The 17,914-nt window shown below is 43.2% G+C and overlaps 1 protein-coding gene across 1 annotated transcript in view; it reads right to left on the bottom strand.

The window, feature by feature from the left end:
- Window positions 1-17,914, bottom strand: part of MMRN2 (multimerin 2) — a 127,188-nt gene that overhangs the window by 33,250 nt on the left and 76,024 nt on the right. The window lies entirely within an intron of this gene.

Below are 17,914 nucleotides of genomic sequence, written 5' to 3'. Positions count from 1 at the left end.
ATAAAACCCTGCCAGGGCTGACTGGCAATTTTTACAAGTTTTATGAAATTACATAATCATAGGTTCATAGAAAGTACCAACAGTGTATGAAAGTAATTGGAGTATTAATCTCCATGAAATAATTCAAAGAAAAGAAAGAATCTCCTATGCAGTTCTACAAGGCATCTGATAGCCACATGGTATTATCATCTACAATACAATACAATAAATGTATACTCCGCTACTAAGATTTCTGGATCCGTGCAGATTACAACGTATAAAAGAAGCTAGGTCAATCCTAGGAAGTAACATCATCCTAAAAAAAATTCCAATATACCAGAATAAATACCTCAAATATTAGGATTACAGATATATAGCAAATAAGTATGTTTTTTAAATAATTTACAAAACTTCAAATAACTAGAAGTTAATCTTAATTCGGGAGGAAGTGAATTCCAGCAATTTGCTGAACTTTACTCAAGGCTCATTTAATGAATCGATTTATACCTCACACCTTTTATTTATTTATTATTTATTTATTTTAGTACATTTATACCCCGCCTTTTTGCCACAGTGTTGCAGCCCCAAAGCAGCTTACAAAGAACCAATTAAATAAATATATAACAGTTAAATTTCATTTTTAGTGTGGGAAACTGCATTAAGCCTTGATTTCTTAACCTATATGACCAATCTGCCTTCCTAATAACTAGCAAATCCACCACATAGTTAGGGGTAGAGCTGTAAAATATCTTGTGCACTAAGGTACACTAGATATAGAAAAGAACCTCTTTCCTTATGTTCCAATAGTAATCACCTTTTTTTCATTTCTGCTATACTCCAAGTCTTACCCAGGTGAAGAAATGTAACTGGACTGGTGGATGGTGTCAGTGTCATATGGGGGATTGATCAAGTTTGGCTTGACTGCTCTCTCTGCTTTGTTGTGCCCCAAACCTCTGGTGCATGGTCCACCCTTTCTGGTGGGCTGAGAGGGCATTGTTACTTTGGCTCTGTCATTGGGGCCCACCCCTCCTGTAGAGGGCTAATACTTCACTATCTCTCAGTCTTAGTTAGGGCCTTACTCTTCCAGGGGATCCCATGCTCTGTCACCTTTCATCAACCGTGGCCAATTCCTCCTGTGTTGCTGAGACTCTACTGCCTCTCAGCCACTGGATCCTGATGCTTCTAGGGCCAACGTTCTGTGAAGTCCTGATGCTTTTTCATTTGTGGAAGGTGTTTCCATCACCAGTGGTTGTAACTCTGCTAGGCCCATGACTTGTTCAATGATTTTCCTTCATGTGGAAGGAGGGATCCTTCTGAATTGAGGAAATCGGAATAACTGGCTATGGGCTTATCACATATGAGATAAGTGTGGTATCTTTATGCATTTTATATAGTGTATAATTGTGCTATAGAACTGGAATTTGGCAATATAACAAATTTGAAACGAAAGTTTCATGTATACATCAGAGGTAGGCGATGGACTTTTATTTCCATTTGACTGAGTGTCACCTGAGAGTAATCTTGTTTGAGAACTGGTTTAAAGTTGTTTACACATCAGGGGAGCAGATTTATGATGTACAAGAGCTGATATGACTAGTCTAATATTGTGGCTACATTAGGAAATTGATGCTCTGCGAATCATTGGTGTCGGTTCTTAAAACTGAATATCTGCCCCCTGTCATTCTCACACTATTATTATTTGTATTATTTTGTGTACACATTATTACAGTAAGCTTTTTGTGTAACTTATAGTGTTGCTTTTCACTTGGAAGGAATTCTTTATTTCTTTATTTATTTTATATCATTTATACCCCACATTTTCCCACCACTGGCCGGCTCAATGTGGCTTACAACATTTAAGAAACATACAGTAAAGTACAATAAAGTGAAAGGGATATGGATGGTGTAAAGTTACAGGAACAAGATAAAGTAATTGAGTTCACAAAATCTTGATAGGATTTGTAGTCCAGGAATCACAGATGCAGGACTGGATCTTTAGGGTAAGCTTGCCCAATTAAGTAGGTCTTGAGAGACTTCCTGAAAGTCAGATGATCCTGAACCATCTTTACTGATTTAGCCAATGCATTCCACAGATGAGTGCTGATGTAGGAAAAGGTGGAAGCGTATGTGGTTTTATACTTGAGACCAGAACACACAGGGTAATGGAGGTTTAAGTATGAACGAGAAGATCTCAGTGAATTCCTTGGTGGCAAGTTGACCACCCCTCCTGTAGAGGGCTAATACTTCACTATCTCTCAGTCTTAGGGCCTTACTCTTCCAGGGGATTCCATGCTCTGTCACCTTTCATCAACTGAACTGTATTTTTTGAACTAGGTTAAATTCACAGATAACATTAATATGTAAATTTAAAACTGTACTGATATCTTACAGATCACCGGTCATATTCTTAGTCTGTCTGTATCTTTTGCAGAAATTACTTTAGGCCATTTGGTTTTTCATCTGTTGTTACATTGGTGTTATACATGACTTTTGCCTTTGATGGGAATTGTAAAGTAAACTCACTATTGCAATGGTGTGCTTCTGAGCAGTATGGTGGTGCCATAGTTGAAACCCTGTTACCTTCACCCAAAAAAATCATAAGTACATAAGTACATAAGTAGTGCCATACTGGGAAAGACCAAAGGTCCATCTAGCCCAGCATCCTGTCACCGACAGTGGCCAATCCAGGTCAAGGGCACCTGGCACGCTCCCCAAACGTAAAAACATTCCAGACAAGTTATACCTAAAAATGCGGAATTTTTCCAAGTCCATTTAATAGCGGTCTATGGACTTGTCCTTTAGGAATCTATCTAACCCCTTTTTAAACTCCGTCAAGCTAACCGCCCGTACCACGTTCTCCGGCAACGAATTCCAGAGTCTAATTACACGTTGGGTGAAGAAAAATTTTCTCCGATTCGTTTTAAATTTACCACACTGTAGCTTCAACTCATGCCCTCTAGTCCTAGTATTTTTGGATAGCGTGAACAGTCGCTTCACATCCACCCGATCCATTCCACTCATTATTTTATACACTTCTATCATATCTCCCCTCAGCCGTCTCTTCTCCAAGCTGAAAAGCCCTAGCCTTCTCAGCCTCTCTTCATAGGAAAGTCGTCCCATCCCCACTATCATTTTCGTCGCCCTTCGCTGTACCTTTTCCAATTCTACTATATCTTTTTTGAGATACGGAGACCAGTACTGAACACAATACTCCAGGTGCGGTCGCACCATGGAGCGATACAACGGCATTATAACATCCACACACCTGGACTCCATACCCTTCCTAATAACACCCAACATTCTATTCGCTTTCCTAGCCGCAGCAGCACACTGAGCAGAAGGTTTCAGCGTATCATCGACGACGACACCCAGATCCCTTTCTTGATCCGTAACTCCTAACGCGGAACCTTGCAAGACGTAGCTATAATTCGGGTTCCTCTTACCCACATGCATCACTTTGCACTTGTCAACATTGAACTTCATCTGCCACATGCACGCCCATTCTCCCAGTCTCGCAAGGTCCTCCTGTAATCGTTCACATTCCTCCTGCGACTTGACGACCCTGAATAATTTTGTGTCATCGGCGAATTTAATTACCTCACTAGTTATTCCCATCTCTAGGTCATTTATAAATACATTAAAAAGCAACGGACCCAGCACAGACCCCTGCGGGACCCCACTAACTACCCTCCTCCACTGAGAATACTGGCCACGCAATCCTACTCTCTGCTTCCTATCTTTCAACCAGTTCTTAATCCATAATAATACCCTACCTCCGATTCCATGACTCTGCAATTTCTTCAGGAGTCTTTCGTGCGGCACTTTGTCAAACGCCTTCTGAAAATCCAGATATACAATATCAACCGGCTCCCCATTGTCCACATGTTTGCTTACCCCCTCAAAAAAATGCATTAGATTGGTGAGGCAAGACTTCCCTTCACTAAATCCGTGCTGACTTTGTCTCATCAGTCCATGTTTTTGTATATGCTCTGCAATTTTATTCTTAATAATAGCCTCCACCATCTTGCCCGGCACCGACGTCAGACTCACCGGTCTATAATTTCCCGGATCTCCTCTGGAACCCTTCTTAAAAATCGGAGTAACATTGGCTACCCTCCAGTCTTCCGGTACTACACTCGATTTTAGGGACAGATTGCATATTTCTAACAGTAGCTCCGCAAGTTCATTTTTTAGTTCTATTAATACTCTGGGATGAATACCATCAGGTCCCGGTGATTTACTACTCTTCAGCTTGCTGAACTGACCCATTACATCCTCCAAGGTTACAGAGAATTTGTTTAGTTTCTCCGACTCCCCCGCTTCAAATATTCTTTCCGGCACCGGTGTCCCCCCCAAATCCTCCTCGGTGAAGACCGAAGCAAAGAATTAATTTAATTTCTCCGCTACGGCTTTGTCCTCCTTGATCGCCCCTTTAACACCATTTTCGTCCAGCGGCCCAACCGACTCTTTGGCCGGTTTCCTGCTTTTAATGTATCTAAAAAAATTTTTACTATGTATTTTTGCTTCCAACGCTAATTTCTTCTCAAAGTCCTTTTTTGCCCTCCTTATCTCCGCTTTGCATTTGGCTTGGCATTCCTTATGATCTATCCTGTTACTTTCAGTTGGTTCTCTTCTCCACTTTCTGAAGGATTGTTTTTTGGCTCTAATGATTTCCTTTATCTTACTGTTTAGCCACGCCGGCTGACGTTTAGTCTTTTTTCCCTTTTTTCTAATACGTGGAATATATTTGTCCTGAACCTCCAGGATGGTGTTTTTAAACAGCATCCACGCCTGATGCAAGTTTTTTACTCTGCGAGCTGCTCCTTTCAGTCTTTTTTTCACCATTTTTCTCATTTTGTCGTAATCACCTTTTCTATAGTTAAACGCTAGCGTACTTGATTTCCTAGTTTCACTTCCTTCAATGCCAATATCAAAACCGATCATATTATGATCACTGTTATCAAGCGGCCCTCGTATCGTTACCCCCTGCACTAGATCATGAGCACCACTAAGGACTAAGTCTAGTATTTTTCCTTCTCTTGTCGGCTCCTGAACTAGCTGTTCCATGAAGCTGTCCTTGATTTCATCAAGAAATCTTATGTCCCTTGCGTGTACAGATGTTACATTAACCCAGTCTATATGCGGGTAATTGAAATCCCCCATTATTATTGTGTTGCCCAGTTTGTTTGCGTCCCTGATTTCCTTTAACATTTCCGCATCCATCTGTTCGTCCTGGCCAGGCGGACGGTAGTACACTCCTATCACTATCCTTTTCCCCTTTGCACATGGAATTTCAATCCACAGTGATTCCAAGGAGTGTTTTGTTTCCTGCAGAATTTTCAATCTATTTGATTCAAGGCTCTCGTTAATATACAATGCTACCCCTCCACCAATCCGATTCACCCTATCACTACGATATAATTTGTACCCCGGTATGACAGTGTCCCACTGGTTATCCTCCTTCCACCAGGTCTCAGAGATGCCTATTATATCTAATTTTTCATTTAGTGCAATATATTCCAACTCCCCCATCTTATTTCTTAGGCTCCTGGCATTCGCATATAGACATTTCAAACTATGTTTGTTGTTCCTAAGTACATCATGCTTAGTACTTGACAGTATTAATTGGCAATCTTTTGTCTGATTTTTATTGTTATTTAAAGATACCCGATCTACTACAATCTCTTTTGCAACCTCACTATCAGGATACTCTATCTTCCCTGTTATGGTGATATCTTTGAAAGATACCTTATCCCGAACCATGCTCTTTTGAGCGACTGTCGGCCTTCCCCCCATTTCTAGTTTAAAAGCTGCTCTATCTCCTTCTTAAACGCCGATGCCAGCAGCCTGGTCCCACTCTGGTTAAGATGGAGCCCATCCTTTTGGAATAGGCTCCCCCTTCCCCAGAATGTTGCCCAGTTCCTAACAAATCTAAAGCCCTCCTCCCTGCACCATCGTCTCATCCACGCATTGAGACTCTGGAGCTCTGCCTGTCTCTTGGGCCCTGCGCGTGGCACAGGTAGCATTTCAGAAAATGCTACCCTGGAGGATCTGGATTTCAGCTTTCTACCTAAGAGCCTAAATTTTGCTTCCAGAACCTCTCTCCCACATTTTCCTATGTCATTAGTACCCACATGTACCAAGACAGCCGTCTCCTCCCCAGCACTATCTAAAATCCTATCTAGGTGACGCGTGAGGTCCGCCACCTTCGCACCAGGCAGGCAAGTCACCAGGCGATCCTCACGTCCACCAGCCACCCAGCTATCTATATGCCTAATGATCGAATCACCAAGTACAACAGCTGTCCTAGCCTTTCCCTCCCGGGCAACATTTGGAGATATATCCTCGGTGCGAAAGGATAATACATCCCCTGGTGGGCAGGTCCTGGCTACAGGAGTACTTCCTACTTCACCAGGGTGATGCTCTGATATGTAAGCAATTTGATGCATTTATAGTTTTCTCTCTGTTCCTTAGGAATACCTTCAGTTTTGCTTTATCTGCATAGTTCAAAATTTTAGCTATGAATCTATTTCTCAAGACAGCCATCTAGTGCACTCATTCTTCTTGAGGTAGGTCTAGTGCATTTGTCAGCTATGTCCATTATCTGACCATTGCAATTCATGAATTATTTTCATGCTGCTCTGTTATTCAGTTATTATTTGTCCTGATTCTCCATATGGTCTATGAGTTTCTTGTTCTGGGTTGCCAAATCAGCCACATGTGTGTGTCTATTATCCACTGAGGCCTCCTGCCTTGATATATGGTTTTCAGCTTGTTATATTCTTTGAACTTTCATTTCCATCCTTGCTTTGATCTTATCAGTGGAAGGCTGCAACTTTGATAATTTGTTGTTCTCTGTTAAATTACTTGTAAGCTCCCTGGTTGTTTATTCTTGCAGTGTAAGAAGTGGTTACATTGCAATGGCTATTGTGCATTGTGCTTTTCTCCAGTCAGCCTTTGCATCTTTATCAGCATTAAGTACAATTGGCTATGAGCTTAACACTACATTTTCCTATCTGAGTGCTTCATGGAACTTGCAGCATAACTATTTTGGCACAATTCAGAGTTCTTTTAAAATATATATTTTTTAGGTTCTGGACCTAGATCAGTATGTGTAGGGTTCCGCAGTACTTCAGTTCGTCGTGTTCTCCTAGGGTTGTCAAATGTCCGTTTTTTGATCAGAGTCTCCAGTTTTTAAGTTAGCTATACAGTGTCTGGTTAAAAGGGGTGACTGAACACTGTATTCTCTTGTTCAGCATAGCTGGGCCAGGAGCAGGAAGAAGGGGTGTTGCTAGATTTCATATTTGTCTCTCACCTTTCTGCAGTTACTCTAGCTGGTGGTACTGCTCCTCTTCCCTCATGATTCAATCATTTTTCTCTTTGAGCAGCAGCATGTAGTTCAGATGGAAGATTAGTGAATCATGGGGAGAGGGGATGAACAGCACCAGCAGCTAGAGGAGCTCACAGATCTATAGTGGCATCCATGCTTTAACATGGAAGAAAGAAGTGAAGGGGAAAAGACATATAAACCCTAGAGGTTTGGAGGATCATGGGTTCCCAAGGATCGGGAAAGTGATGACTGAATGAGAAGAGGTAGAAAGTAGGAGGTGCCTTTTAGAGGAAGAGGAGTGTAAGGTTACAGAAAGGAGAGGGTGCCTAATGGAGAAGGAGGTGGGAAGGGAGGGGGACAGAAGTACCTGATGGGGAGCAGCTTTCCATCTTACCCTGATGCTGGTATCGCTTGTGTAGTGTCTTGTGACAACTCCCCCAAGGGAGCAATGCCATTGGAGGAGGCAGATCGTCATGCTGATGTCACCTAAAGCTTCAGAAGGGGAGAGGGAGGGTCTTTGCATGCAGCCACAAGGGCATAGCTAAAGAGAGATGCCCCTTTGTAACCCTTTTGGAGCCTGGATGAGGCAGGGACTCTGCTGGATTGAAGAGATATGGGCAAAAGAAAAGGTAAATTTAAAGATCTTGTTCTCTCTAAATTGACTGTCATTGGTCTTATGGATAAACATTTGACACAAAGGACTCTGCCAGTGGTCAATAATAGGGAAGCTTTTAGTTCCTTTTTGGATCAGAAGACCTTCCCTGAGTCCAGCATAAGTTCAGTATCTTCTAATATATTGGTCTCTCTTGTTGATTCTAATATAGAAAGTAATACGGGATTGCCCAGTAATACTTTGCTGGTCATGATTTCCTTTAAAGAATTATCCTCTGCAGTTCTTTTGCCTAAAGTCCTGATCCCACCACCCCTTTATTCTTCTGAAACTTCTCTTGATGAAAGGTTTGTTACTTTAGTAGATATATGAAGGGTGGTGTCTCAAACAGAACTGTTATTTGAAGTTTTGTGATTTCTTTAAAGAAACAGTTCTTAAACTTGATACTAGATTGCTAACTACAGGGACTCATTTGTCTACAATGGAGTAAAATTATCACATTACAGGCTACCAGCCTTTTTGGAATTAAAGGGAGTCTTTCTAACTATCATAAACTGGAATGTCCGGAGCATCTGGCTAGAGCAAAAAAAAATTCAGTTTCTCAATTTTCCTGTTATGTTTGCTTTCACATGCTGTGTTTTTGAGACAATATTTGAAAGATGTCCTAGATATATCCTGTTGAGAAGACTTAGGGCTTTCTAGATGTTAAGTTCCTAAAAATATATTTGCCTCAGATGAGGAGGAAGAGGATTTAGATCAGATTGCCTCACCGGATAGTTTTAATTTAACTGAGTTCTTGGAGACTTCACAAAAGGAAGTGTCTACGAGGGCTACTTTAGTTGTGTCCTTTCAACTGGAGGAAGATAAATTGCTAATTTTAAATTCTAATTTAAAAATAACCAGTTGATGTTCTATGGCTAGCGTATGCAGATATTTCTAGCTGTGTCTGGAGCAACACAAATGAGACAACAGTCTTTTTTTGCAGTTGAAGTTTCAAGTGCTAGCAATAGGTGCCGCCTTTTGTCTGCATTTCCCTTGTAAATGCTGAGTATCAGGAAAAACAGTATGTCATAGGCCATATTTATTTAATATACAGTACCACCAGTCATGTCATATTTAAGCAATTTAAAGTTCAAAATTGGAAATGAAAAGGAGACAGAGGAACAAACAGACAGTGCCTTAGGTTACATTAAAATATCAATAATCTAACTATAAACTGTTTTAAAATGATTAAAAATATTGAACTAAGACATGAAAGGAGGCAAAGAAATAAAAGAAATATACAAAGGGGGGTGGGGGGGGGGGGGGGGTCAAAAAGGATAAAGATGAAGGAAGGAAGATGTGGGATAGATGCCAATGCCAGAAATGGTATTCAATGCTGATGAGTCAGAGAAACAGAAACAAAAATCTGTAAACCCGGAAGATGTAATGGGGCAATTTGACAAACTGAAGAGTAGCAAATCACCTGGACCAGATGGCATACATCCCAGAGTACTGATAGAATTGAAAAATGAACTTGTAGAACTCTTGTTAGTAATAGGTAATTTATATTTAAAATCAAGCATGGTACTGGAAGATTGAAGGGGTGCACAAATATATGGATAAAGGTGAGCCGGTCAATATTCCGTAGCTGGATTTTCAAAAGGCATTTGACAAATTACCTCATGAAAGACTTCTGAAAAAATTAGACTCATGGGATAGGAGGTAATGTCATGTTGTGAATTAAAAACTGGTTAAAAGATAGAAAACAGAGAGTAGAGTTAAATGGTCAGTACTCAGAAGGGTAGATAGTGGGGTTCCCCAGGGGTCTGTGCTGGGACCGCTGCTTCATAACATTAGAGAGTCAAGGGACGGGAGATAATATTCTATTGTGGATTAAAAACTGGTTAAAAGATAGAAAGAGTAGGGTTAAATGGTCAGTATTCTGAATGAAGAAGGGTAGATAGTGGGGCCGCTGCTTTTTAACATATTTAAAAATGATCTAGAGATAGGAATAACTGGTGAGATAATTAAATTTGCTGATGACACAAAGAGGGGCATTTTCAAAAGGGATGTCCAAGTTTTGATTTGGACATCCTTGCAAAATGTCCCAATCCAGGGGCGGGGAAACCCATATTTTTAAAACAAGATGGATGTCCATCTTTCATTTTGAAAATACCATCAGGGACGTCCAAATCCTTAAATTTGGTCGTCCCTAGATTTGGTCATCCCTAGACATGGACATTTCTGATTTTCGGCGATTTTCGAAACCAAGGACATCCATCTCAGAAATTATGAAATGCAAGCCATTTGGTCATGGGAGGAGCCAGCATTTGTAGTACACTGGTGCCCCTGACATGCCAGGACACCAACCAGGCACCCTAGGGGGCACTGCAGTGGACTTCATAAATTGCTCCCAGGTACAGTATATAGCTCCCTTACTTTGTGTGCTAAGCCCCCCCAAAACCCACTACCCCCAACTGTACGCCCTACCATACCCTTATGGGTGAAGGGGGGCACCTAGATGTGGGTACAGTGGGTTTCTGGTGGGCTTTGGAGGGGTCGCTGTTTCCTTCACAAACGTAACAGGTGGGGAAGGGGTTGGTGCTGGGTCCACCTGTCTGAAGTGCACTCACCCACTAAAACTGCTCCAGGGACCTGCATACTGCTGTCACGGACCTGAATATGACATCTGAGGCTGGCACGACATATTTTTAAAGATGTTTTTGAGGGTGGGAGGCAGGGGTGTGCTGGTAAATTTTTAACAACAGGCTCTTTCTCTGAATGCAGCCAGCTCTGCAGTTGGAAGGGCCAGGGGTGGCCGGGTGGAGGAAGGGGGAGCAACACTTGCTTCTCTCTCCTCCCTCCCTTCGTATGGGCACGCTAGGCATACCTTTGCTGGCAACCAATAAATGGACTGCCACCACTCCCAATGTCTTGCTCTGAGTAGCATGTTGAAACTTCTGACACATGCTGGAGGAGTCCCAGCCTGCTGCTCAGACCTGGAAACAAGGAGCTGAGAGCAGCAGCAGTCTATTTACTTGGCTGGCAGGGCTCAGCATCCCCACCAGCAAAGTAAAAGAGAATTCAGCAGGGGGCCCAAGCCCACATTTTGGGAGCCAGTTGTTAAAGTAGCCATGGAGGGCCCTACTTTAACAACCGGCTCCCAAAATTCTTAAAAACTTCACAACCGGCTCTTGCGAGCCTGTGAGAGCCTGCTCCAGCACACCACTGGTGGGAGGGGTTAGTGACCACTCGGGGAGTAATGGGAGATCATCCCCAATTCTCTCTGGTGGTCATCTGGTTAGTTCGGTCACCTTTTTGTGCCTTAGTCATAAGAAAAACAGGTCTGGGTGAAAATGTCCAAATGTTCATCAGGGACGTCCTTCTTTTTTTCCCATTATGGGTCAAGGACGTCCAAGTGTTAAGCACACCCAAGTTCCGCCTTCGCTACGCCTCCAACATGCCCCCTTGAACTTTGGCTGTCCCTGTGATGGAGTGCAGTTGGGGACGTCCAAAATCGGCTTTCGATTATACCAATTTGGACGTTTCTGAGAGAAGGACGTCCATCTTCTGATTTATGTCGAAAGATGGGCGTCCTTTTTCAAAAATGAGCCCAAAAGTTATTCAAAGTTGTTAATCACAAAAGGACTGTGAAAAATTACAAGATGACCTTATGAGACTGGACATCTAAATGGCAGAAGACATTTCATGTGAACAAGTGCAAAGTGATGCATGTGGGAAAGAAGAACCAAACTACAGCTATGTGAGGCAAGGTTCCACATCAGGAGTCACTGCCCAGGAAAAGGACCTAGGTGTCATTGTCAATGATACTTTGAAACCCTCTGCTCAGTGTGCAGTGGTGGCTAAGAAAGCAAATAGAATGTTAGGTGTTATTAGGAAAAGAATGGAAAGCAAAAATGAGAATGTTATAATGCCTTTGTATAGCTCCATAGTGCGACTGCACCTCAAATACTGTGTGCAATTCTGATCACCGCATCACAAAAAAGATATAGTAGAATTAGAAAAGGTACAGAGAAGGAGGACAAAAATGATAAAGAGAATGGGATGACTTCCCTATGAGGAAAGGCTAAAGCAGCTAGGGCTCTTCAGCTTGGAGAAGAGATGGCCGAGGGGAGATATGATAGAGGTCTATAAAATAATGAGTGGAATAGAAATGGGTGGATGTGAATTGCTTGCTTACTCTCTCCAAAAATACTAGGACTAGGGGGTGTGCAATGAAGCTAATAAGTAGTAAATTTAAAACAAATTAGAGAAAATATTTCTTCACTCAATGTGTAATTAAACTCTGGAATTCATTGCCAGACAATGTGAATCCAGCACCAGTCCACCTGGGCCCCCTGAAAAAGAGCCCATTGCTCTACCCCTCTGCTCTGCATGGGTAGCTGTGTGGCTGTTTTATAAGATACTGCCTCACAGACATCCATGTCCCTTGTTTTCCCAGTTCATAATTTGGACATTTCAATTTGAAAAATGGATGTTTATGCTGGATGATTCCAGCATGTGGATGTCCATCAAACATGTATTTTAGAACAAGATGTATCCTGTTCTAAAATGCATGTGAGATGGACGTTCCTGTTGTGACATACTGATTTGAACGTCCATATTCTGAATTAGATGTCTTTTCTAAAATGCCACTCTACATGTTATTCTCTTTTGATTTATGGTGATTTATTTCTTTGTCATTTTTCATATATTACCTGTCTTGTTTTCTTGAATCATAATTCAAGAAATCTGTTGAATAAATAAAAATAAAAGAAGTGTCTGTTGGGGAAAGAAGGGAGGGGAGGAAAGGTGCCTGATTAGAAGGGGAGACATTAAAGGGCGCGGGATGAGGGAACTGATGGGGATTTGATTTTGTAAAACTTAATTAATCGCCTTTTGTCCGAAGGATAACAAAGTGATGTAAACAAATGTTTAAAAACAGTAAAAATAACTACAAAGGAACACCAATAAATGAAAGGAAAGAAAATAGGGGATAGAGTAAGACAGAAGGCTAGTGAAACCAACGGGAACCATCCAAATCTGGGGATAAGAAAAAGGCCAATTCAAATAAGTGAGTTTTTAGGAGAGCCTTAAATTTTGGGTAGGAAGGCTCAAGGTGAATGGAGGGGCATTTTCAAAAAAGGAGGGGCTACTTTAACAACTGGCTCCCAAAATGTGGGCTTGGGCCCCCTGCTGAATTCTCTTTTACTTTGCTGGTGGGGATGCTGAGCCCTGCCAGCCAAGTAAATAGATTGCTGCTGCTCCCAGCTCCTTGTTTCTAGCTCTGAGCAGCAGGCTGGGACTTCTCCAGCATGTGTGAGAAGTTTCAGCATGCTACTCAGAGCAAGACATTGGGAGTGGTGGCAGTCCATTTATTGGTTGCCAGCAAAGGTATGCCTAGCGTGCCCACACGAAGGGAGGGAGGAGAGAGAAGCAAGTGTTGCTCCCCCTTCCTCCACCCGGCCACCCCTGGCCCTTCCAACTGCAGAGCTGGCTACATTCGTAGAAAGAGCCTGTTGTTAAAAATTTACCAGCACACCCCTGCCTCCCACCCTCAAAAACATCTTTAAAAATATGTCTTGCCAGCCTCAGATGTCATATTCAGGTCCGTGACAGCAGTATGTAGGTCCCTGGAGCAGTTTTAGTGGGTGAGTGCACTTCAGACAGGTGGACCCAGCACCAACCCCTTCCCCACCTGTTACGTTTGTGAAGGAAACAGTGACCCCTCCAAAGCCCACCAGAAACCCACTGTACCCACATCTAGGTGCCCCCCTTCACCCATAAGGGTATGGTAGGGCATACAGTTGGGGGTAGTGGGTTTGGGGGGGGCTTAGCACACAAAGTAAGGGAGCTATGTACCTGGGAGCAATTTATGAAGTCCACTGCAGTGCCCCCTAGGGTGCCTGGTTGGTATCCTGGCATGTCAGGGGCACCAGTGTACTACAAATGCTGGCTCCTCCCATGACCAAATGGCTTGCATTTCATAATTTCTGAGATGGATGTCCTTGGTTTCGAAAATCGCTGAAAATCAGAAATGTCCATGTCTAGGGATGACCAAATCTAGGGACAACCAAATTTAACGATTTGGACGTCCCTGATGGTATTTTCAAAATGAAAGATGGACATCCATCTTGTTTCAAAAATATGGGTTTCCCCGCCCCTGGATTGGGACGTTTTGCAAGGACGTTCCAAATCAAAACTTGGACATCCCTTTCGAAAATGCCCCTCTTTGTGGGAGAGAGTTCCGCAGGGAGGGAGGAAGCCAGAAGAAGGCACGGGAGTGGGTAGAGTCAAGGAGGTGAGCCTCTGTAAGAGAGAGAATCCTAAGACGAATATCGTTATGTGATCAAAGGAGTCTGGGGGTGCATATGAAATTAGCGAGGAAGAAAGTTAAGATGAGAGACCTGAGTAGAAAGCCTTATGGGCCAGAACTAGAACACTGTAATGACTCCGAAAAGAAACTGGTAACCAATGTAACTGAATGAGAAGGGGCGTAACATGATGGAATTTGGAGGCATGCAAAAGAACCCGAGCAGAAGTATTTTGTATCATTTGGAGTAGATGAATGGCATTTTAAGGAAGACCTGCATAGATGGAGCTGCAGTAGTCAAGGCAAGAGATTAGAAGGGTGAAGACGAGCATCTGGAGAAGAGATTTAGAGGGGCATAATTGAACAGAAACGTCTATCTCCATGGGCGTTTATCTCCGAGAACGGGTCCGTGAAGGGGCGGACCGAATCGTATTTTCGAAAAAACATGGATGTTTATCTTTTTTTGAGCTGGGCGTTTTTGTTTTTCAGCGATAATGGAAACCGAAAACGCCCAGCTCAAAAACGAATAACTCCAAGACATTTATTCGTGGGAGGGGCCAGGATTCATACTGCACCGGTCCACCTCACATGCCAGGACACCGACCGGGCACCCTAGGGGGCACTTTTACAAAAAAAAAAAAAAAAGGTAAAACAGCTCCCAGGTGCATAGCACCCTTCCCTTGGGTGTTGAGCCCCCAAAATCCCCCTCAAAACCCACTGCCCACAAGTCTACACCATTACTATAGCCCTAAGGGGTGAAGGGGGGCACCTACACGTGGGTACAGTGGGTTTGGGGGGCGGTTTGGAGGGCTCCCATTTACCAGCACAAGTGTAACAGGTGGGGGGGGGGGGGGGGATGAGCCTGGGTCCACCTGCCTGAAGTCCACTGCTCCAGTGACCTGCATACTGCTGCCAGGGAGGTGGGTATGACATTTGAGGGTGAAAATAAAAAGTTGTGAAACGGCATATTTTGTGGTGGGAGGGGGTTCGTGACCACTGGGGGAGTCAGGGGAGGTCATCCCCGATTCCCTCCAGTGGTCATCTGGTCATCTAGGGCACTTTTTGGGGCCTTATTCGTGAAAAAACAGGGTCCAGGAAAAGTGCCCTAAATTCTCGCTAAAAACGCATATTTTTTTTCCATTATCGGCGAAAGGCGCCCATCTCTGATCGGCAGATAACCACGCCCCAGTTCCGCCTTCACCACGCCTTCGACACGCCCCCATCAACGTTGTCCGCATCCGCGACGGAGTGCAGTTGAAAACGTCTAAAATCGGCTTTTGATTATACCGCTTTATTCGTTTTTGGGAGATAAACGTCTATCTCCCGATTTGGGTCACAATATAGGCGTTTTTCTCTTTCGATTATAAGCAGGATAGGTTCCTACTGCTTTAAATTGTCATAAAGTAAGAAAACAAGCTCAGGCAAGTGAACTAATTTGATAACAAAAGGGAAGTTCCTGATCTAGAATAACACCCAAGTACCTGAAGTGGATGAGGAGGAGAAGAGGAGTGCCTGATGGGAAAGGGGATACAGAGAGGAAAAGAGAGAGAGAGAGAGAGAGAGAAGGGAGGCCTGAGGTAAAGGGTGGACCAGATGGAGAGTAGGGTGTCTGATGGAGAAGGAAGGAGGAGGGAAAGAGGGCCTGTTAGAAAAGGAGTACCTGAGGAGGAGGAGGAGGAGGAGGAGGAGGAGGAGGAGGAAGAAAGGGGTTACTTGATGGGGAGGAGAAACCTGATGGGAGAAAAGGGATGCCTGATGGGAAAGTTTGTATAGAGGGGAAAATAGAGAGGAGGGAGGCATGATGGAAAGGGTGAACCAGATAGAGAGGGCGGAGAAGAAAGAGAACAGAAGTACCTATTGGGGTAGGGGTACCTGATGGGGAGGAGGACCTGATAGGGCAAGGGGTGCCTGATTGAAATCAAAGTGAGGAGGAGAATAGGTGCCTGAAGAGAAATAGGGTATAGAGTAGAACAGGTGCCTGCTAGAAAGGAAGGACTGGATGGAGAGGAGTTTGCTTGATGGAGAAGGTGGTAGAGGGAGAGAGTAGAGTAGATGTGCCTTTTTAGGGGAGAGAGCGGAAGTTATATGCCTGATGGGGAAGAGAGAGGAAAATACTTGAGGGGACAATAGGAGATCAGAATTTTAGAATAGTACGCTTGCAGTGGAAGGGCAAGAGCCAAACGGGAGGTGGTGGTTGGGGGGTCAGGGGTAGAGAGGAGGTTAGAGACTGTGAGATGAACAGAAAGAGAAACATAGAAGCTACCCATCAAGAAGGTAATTCTATAACCTGGCTCTTAACATTTAAGCACGTATGTATGCACTTTCCTGTGTATATGCTAGCATGCTCTCTGTAAGTTATGTGCATACCTGCTGCACTTAGGCACTTTCATTTACACCAGCTGTGTGGCCGATAGAAATGCTCATGGCTAAATGTTAGGTGTGATAATCCCTGGTTACACTAGTATAAAGGAAAGGAGGTGCCTATGTTCCATGAATCCTGGGCACTCACAAAATTGCCCCCAAAGTGTTTGTATATAGATGTCCAGGGCAACACAATGTTAAAATATTATGTTACATTTATAAAATAAATTTTATAGCATATACTTCCTGTCTGCCCTCACGAAGGTTTTTCTGAAACTTGACATTTAGATAAACTCTTGCTGTGTTTGTCCTTCCTTGAATCGCTGCTGCTGTTTGGTTTTCTGTGGGTGCCAATAGCTGCCAGGGATATATTTGGGAGTAAAAAGGAAAAAACAAAAAAGAAGGAAAAGAACCTCACGCAAACATGAACAATAAAACAAAAGAGTGAGGCAAACTCGAAAAGTTTATCAAAATATCAGAGTCTTTATTGTAAAAAGTCATAAAACGACCCGACACAGCCGTGTTTTGGCGCAATGGCCTACCTCAGGGTCAAACAAATCAACTGGAATATCTTGAAAAGAACTGGCTTAGTGAAGATCTCAAAATCCTGGCTGCTTAAACCGCTGTAACTTCCCAAATAAAGAGCTACGCTGCAATGCTGGAAAGGATGAGTCAGATAGAGAGGGCAGAGACGTTGTTGCAATGTAGAGTGGCTCTTTATATTTGGGAAGTTACAGCAGTTTAAACAGCCAGGATTTCAAAATCTTCTCTAAACCAAGCCTTTTGAAGATATTCTGGCAGATTTATTTGACCCCTGAGGTAGGCCTTTGTGCCGAAACACGGCCATGTCGGGTCGTTTTAAGACTTTTTACAATATAGGCTCTGATACATTTGGGGGTAGCAGGAAAAGGGTTGAGAGTAAGGGGTTGATGCATGCTGTGGCATGAGTTTTTTTTTTTTTTAATGTCATCTTTCTTGTTAGTGCCTGAGTGGTGATTAGCTCAGGCACTGACAAAAAAGTTGACGTTTAGTGCTAAGTCACAGATTACTGCCACAGTTTTATTGTAGGTGCTTACTTTCTTTTTTATAAAGTACTAGTATATGTGATAGGCATAGACATTTACACCAGCCTTAGGGCGGGTGTAATTATCCATGGCAATATTTGTCATGTATGCATAAAAATTATAGTATCATATGATCTACACGCATACTTGTGTGCTCTGTACAAACTCCATTCCTGTACACACCCACCCAGGGCCGCCGAGAGGGGGGAGCAAGGGGGGCAAAATTCCTGGTGCCCGGGCCTCCAAGGGGGGCCCGGCGCCAGGGTCAGGCCGCC

Source organism: Microcaecilia unicolor, chromosome 5 (assembly GCF_901765095.1).
Source record: "Microcaecilia unicolor chromosome 5, aMicUni1.1, whole genome shotgun sequence".
Taxonomy (NCBI): domain Eukaryota; kingdom Metazoa; phylum Chordata; class Amphibia; order Gymnophiona; family Siphonopidae; genus Microcaecilia; species Microcaecilia unicolor.
Note: the sequence above shows the minus strand (reverse complement) of the source record. Positions and strands in the feature narration are given on the sequence as shown.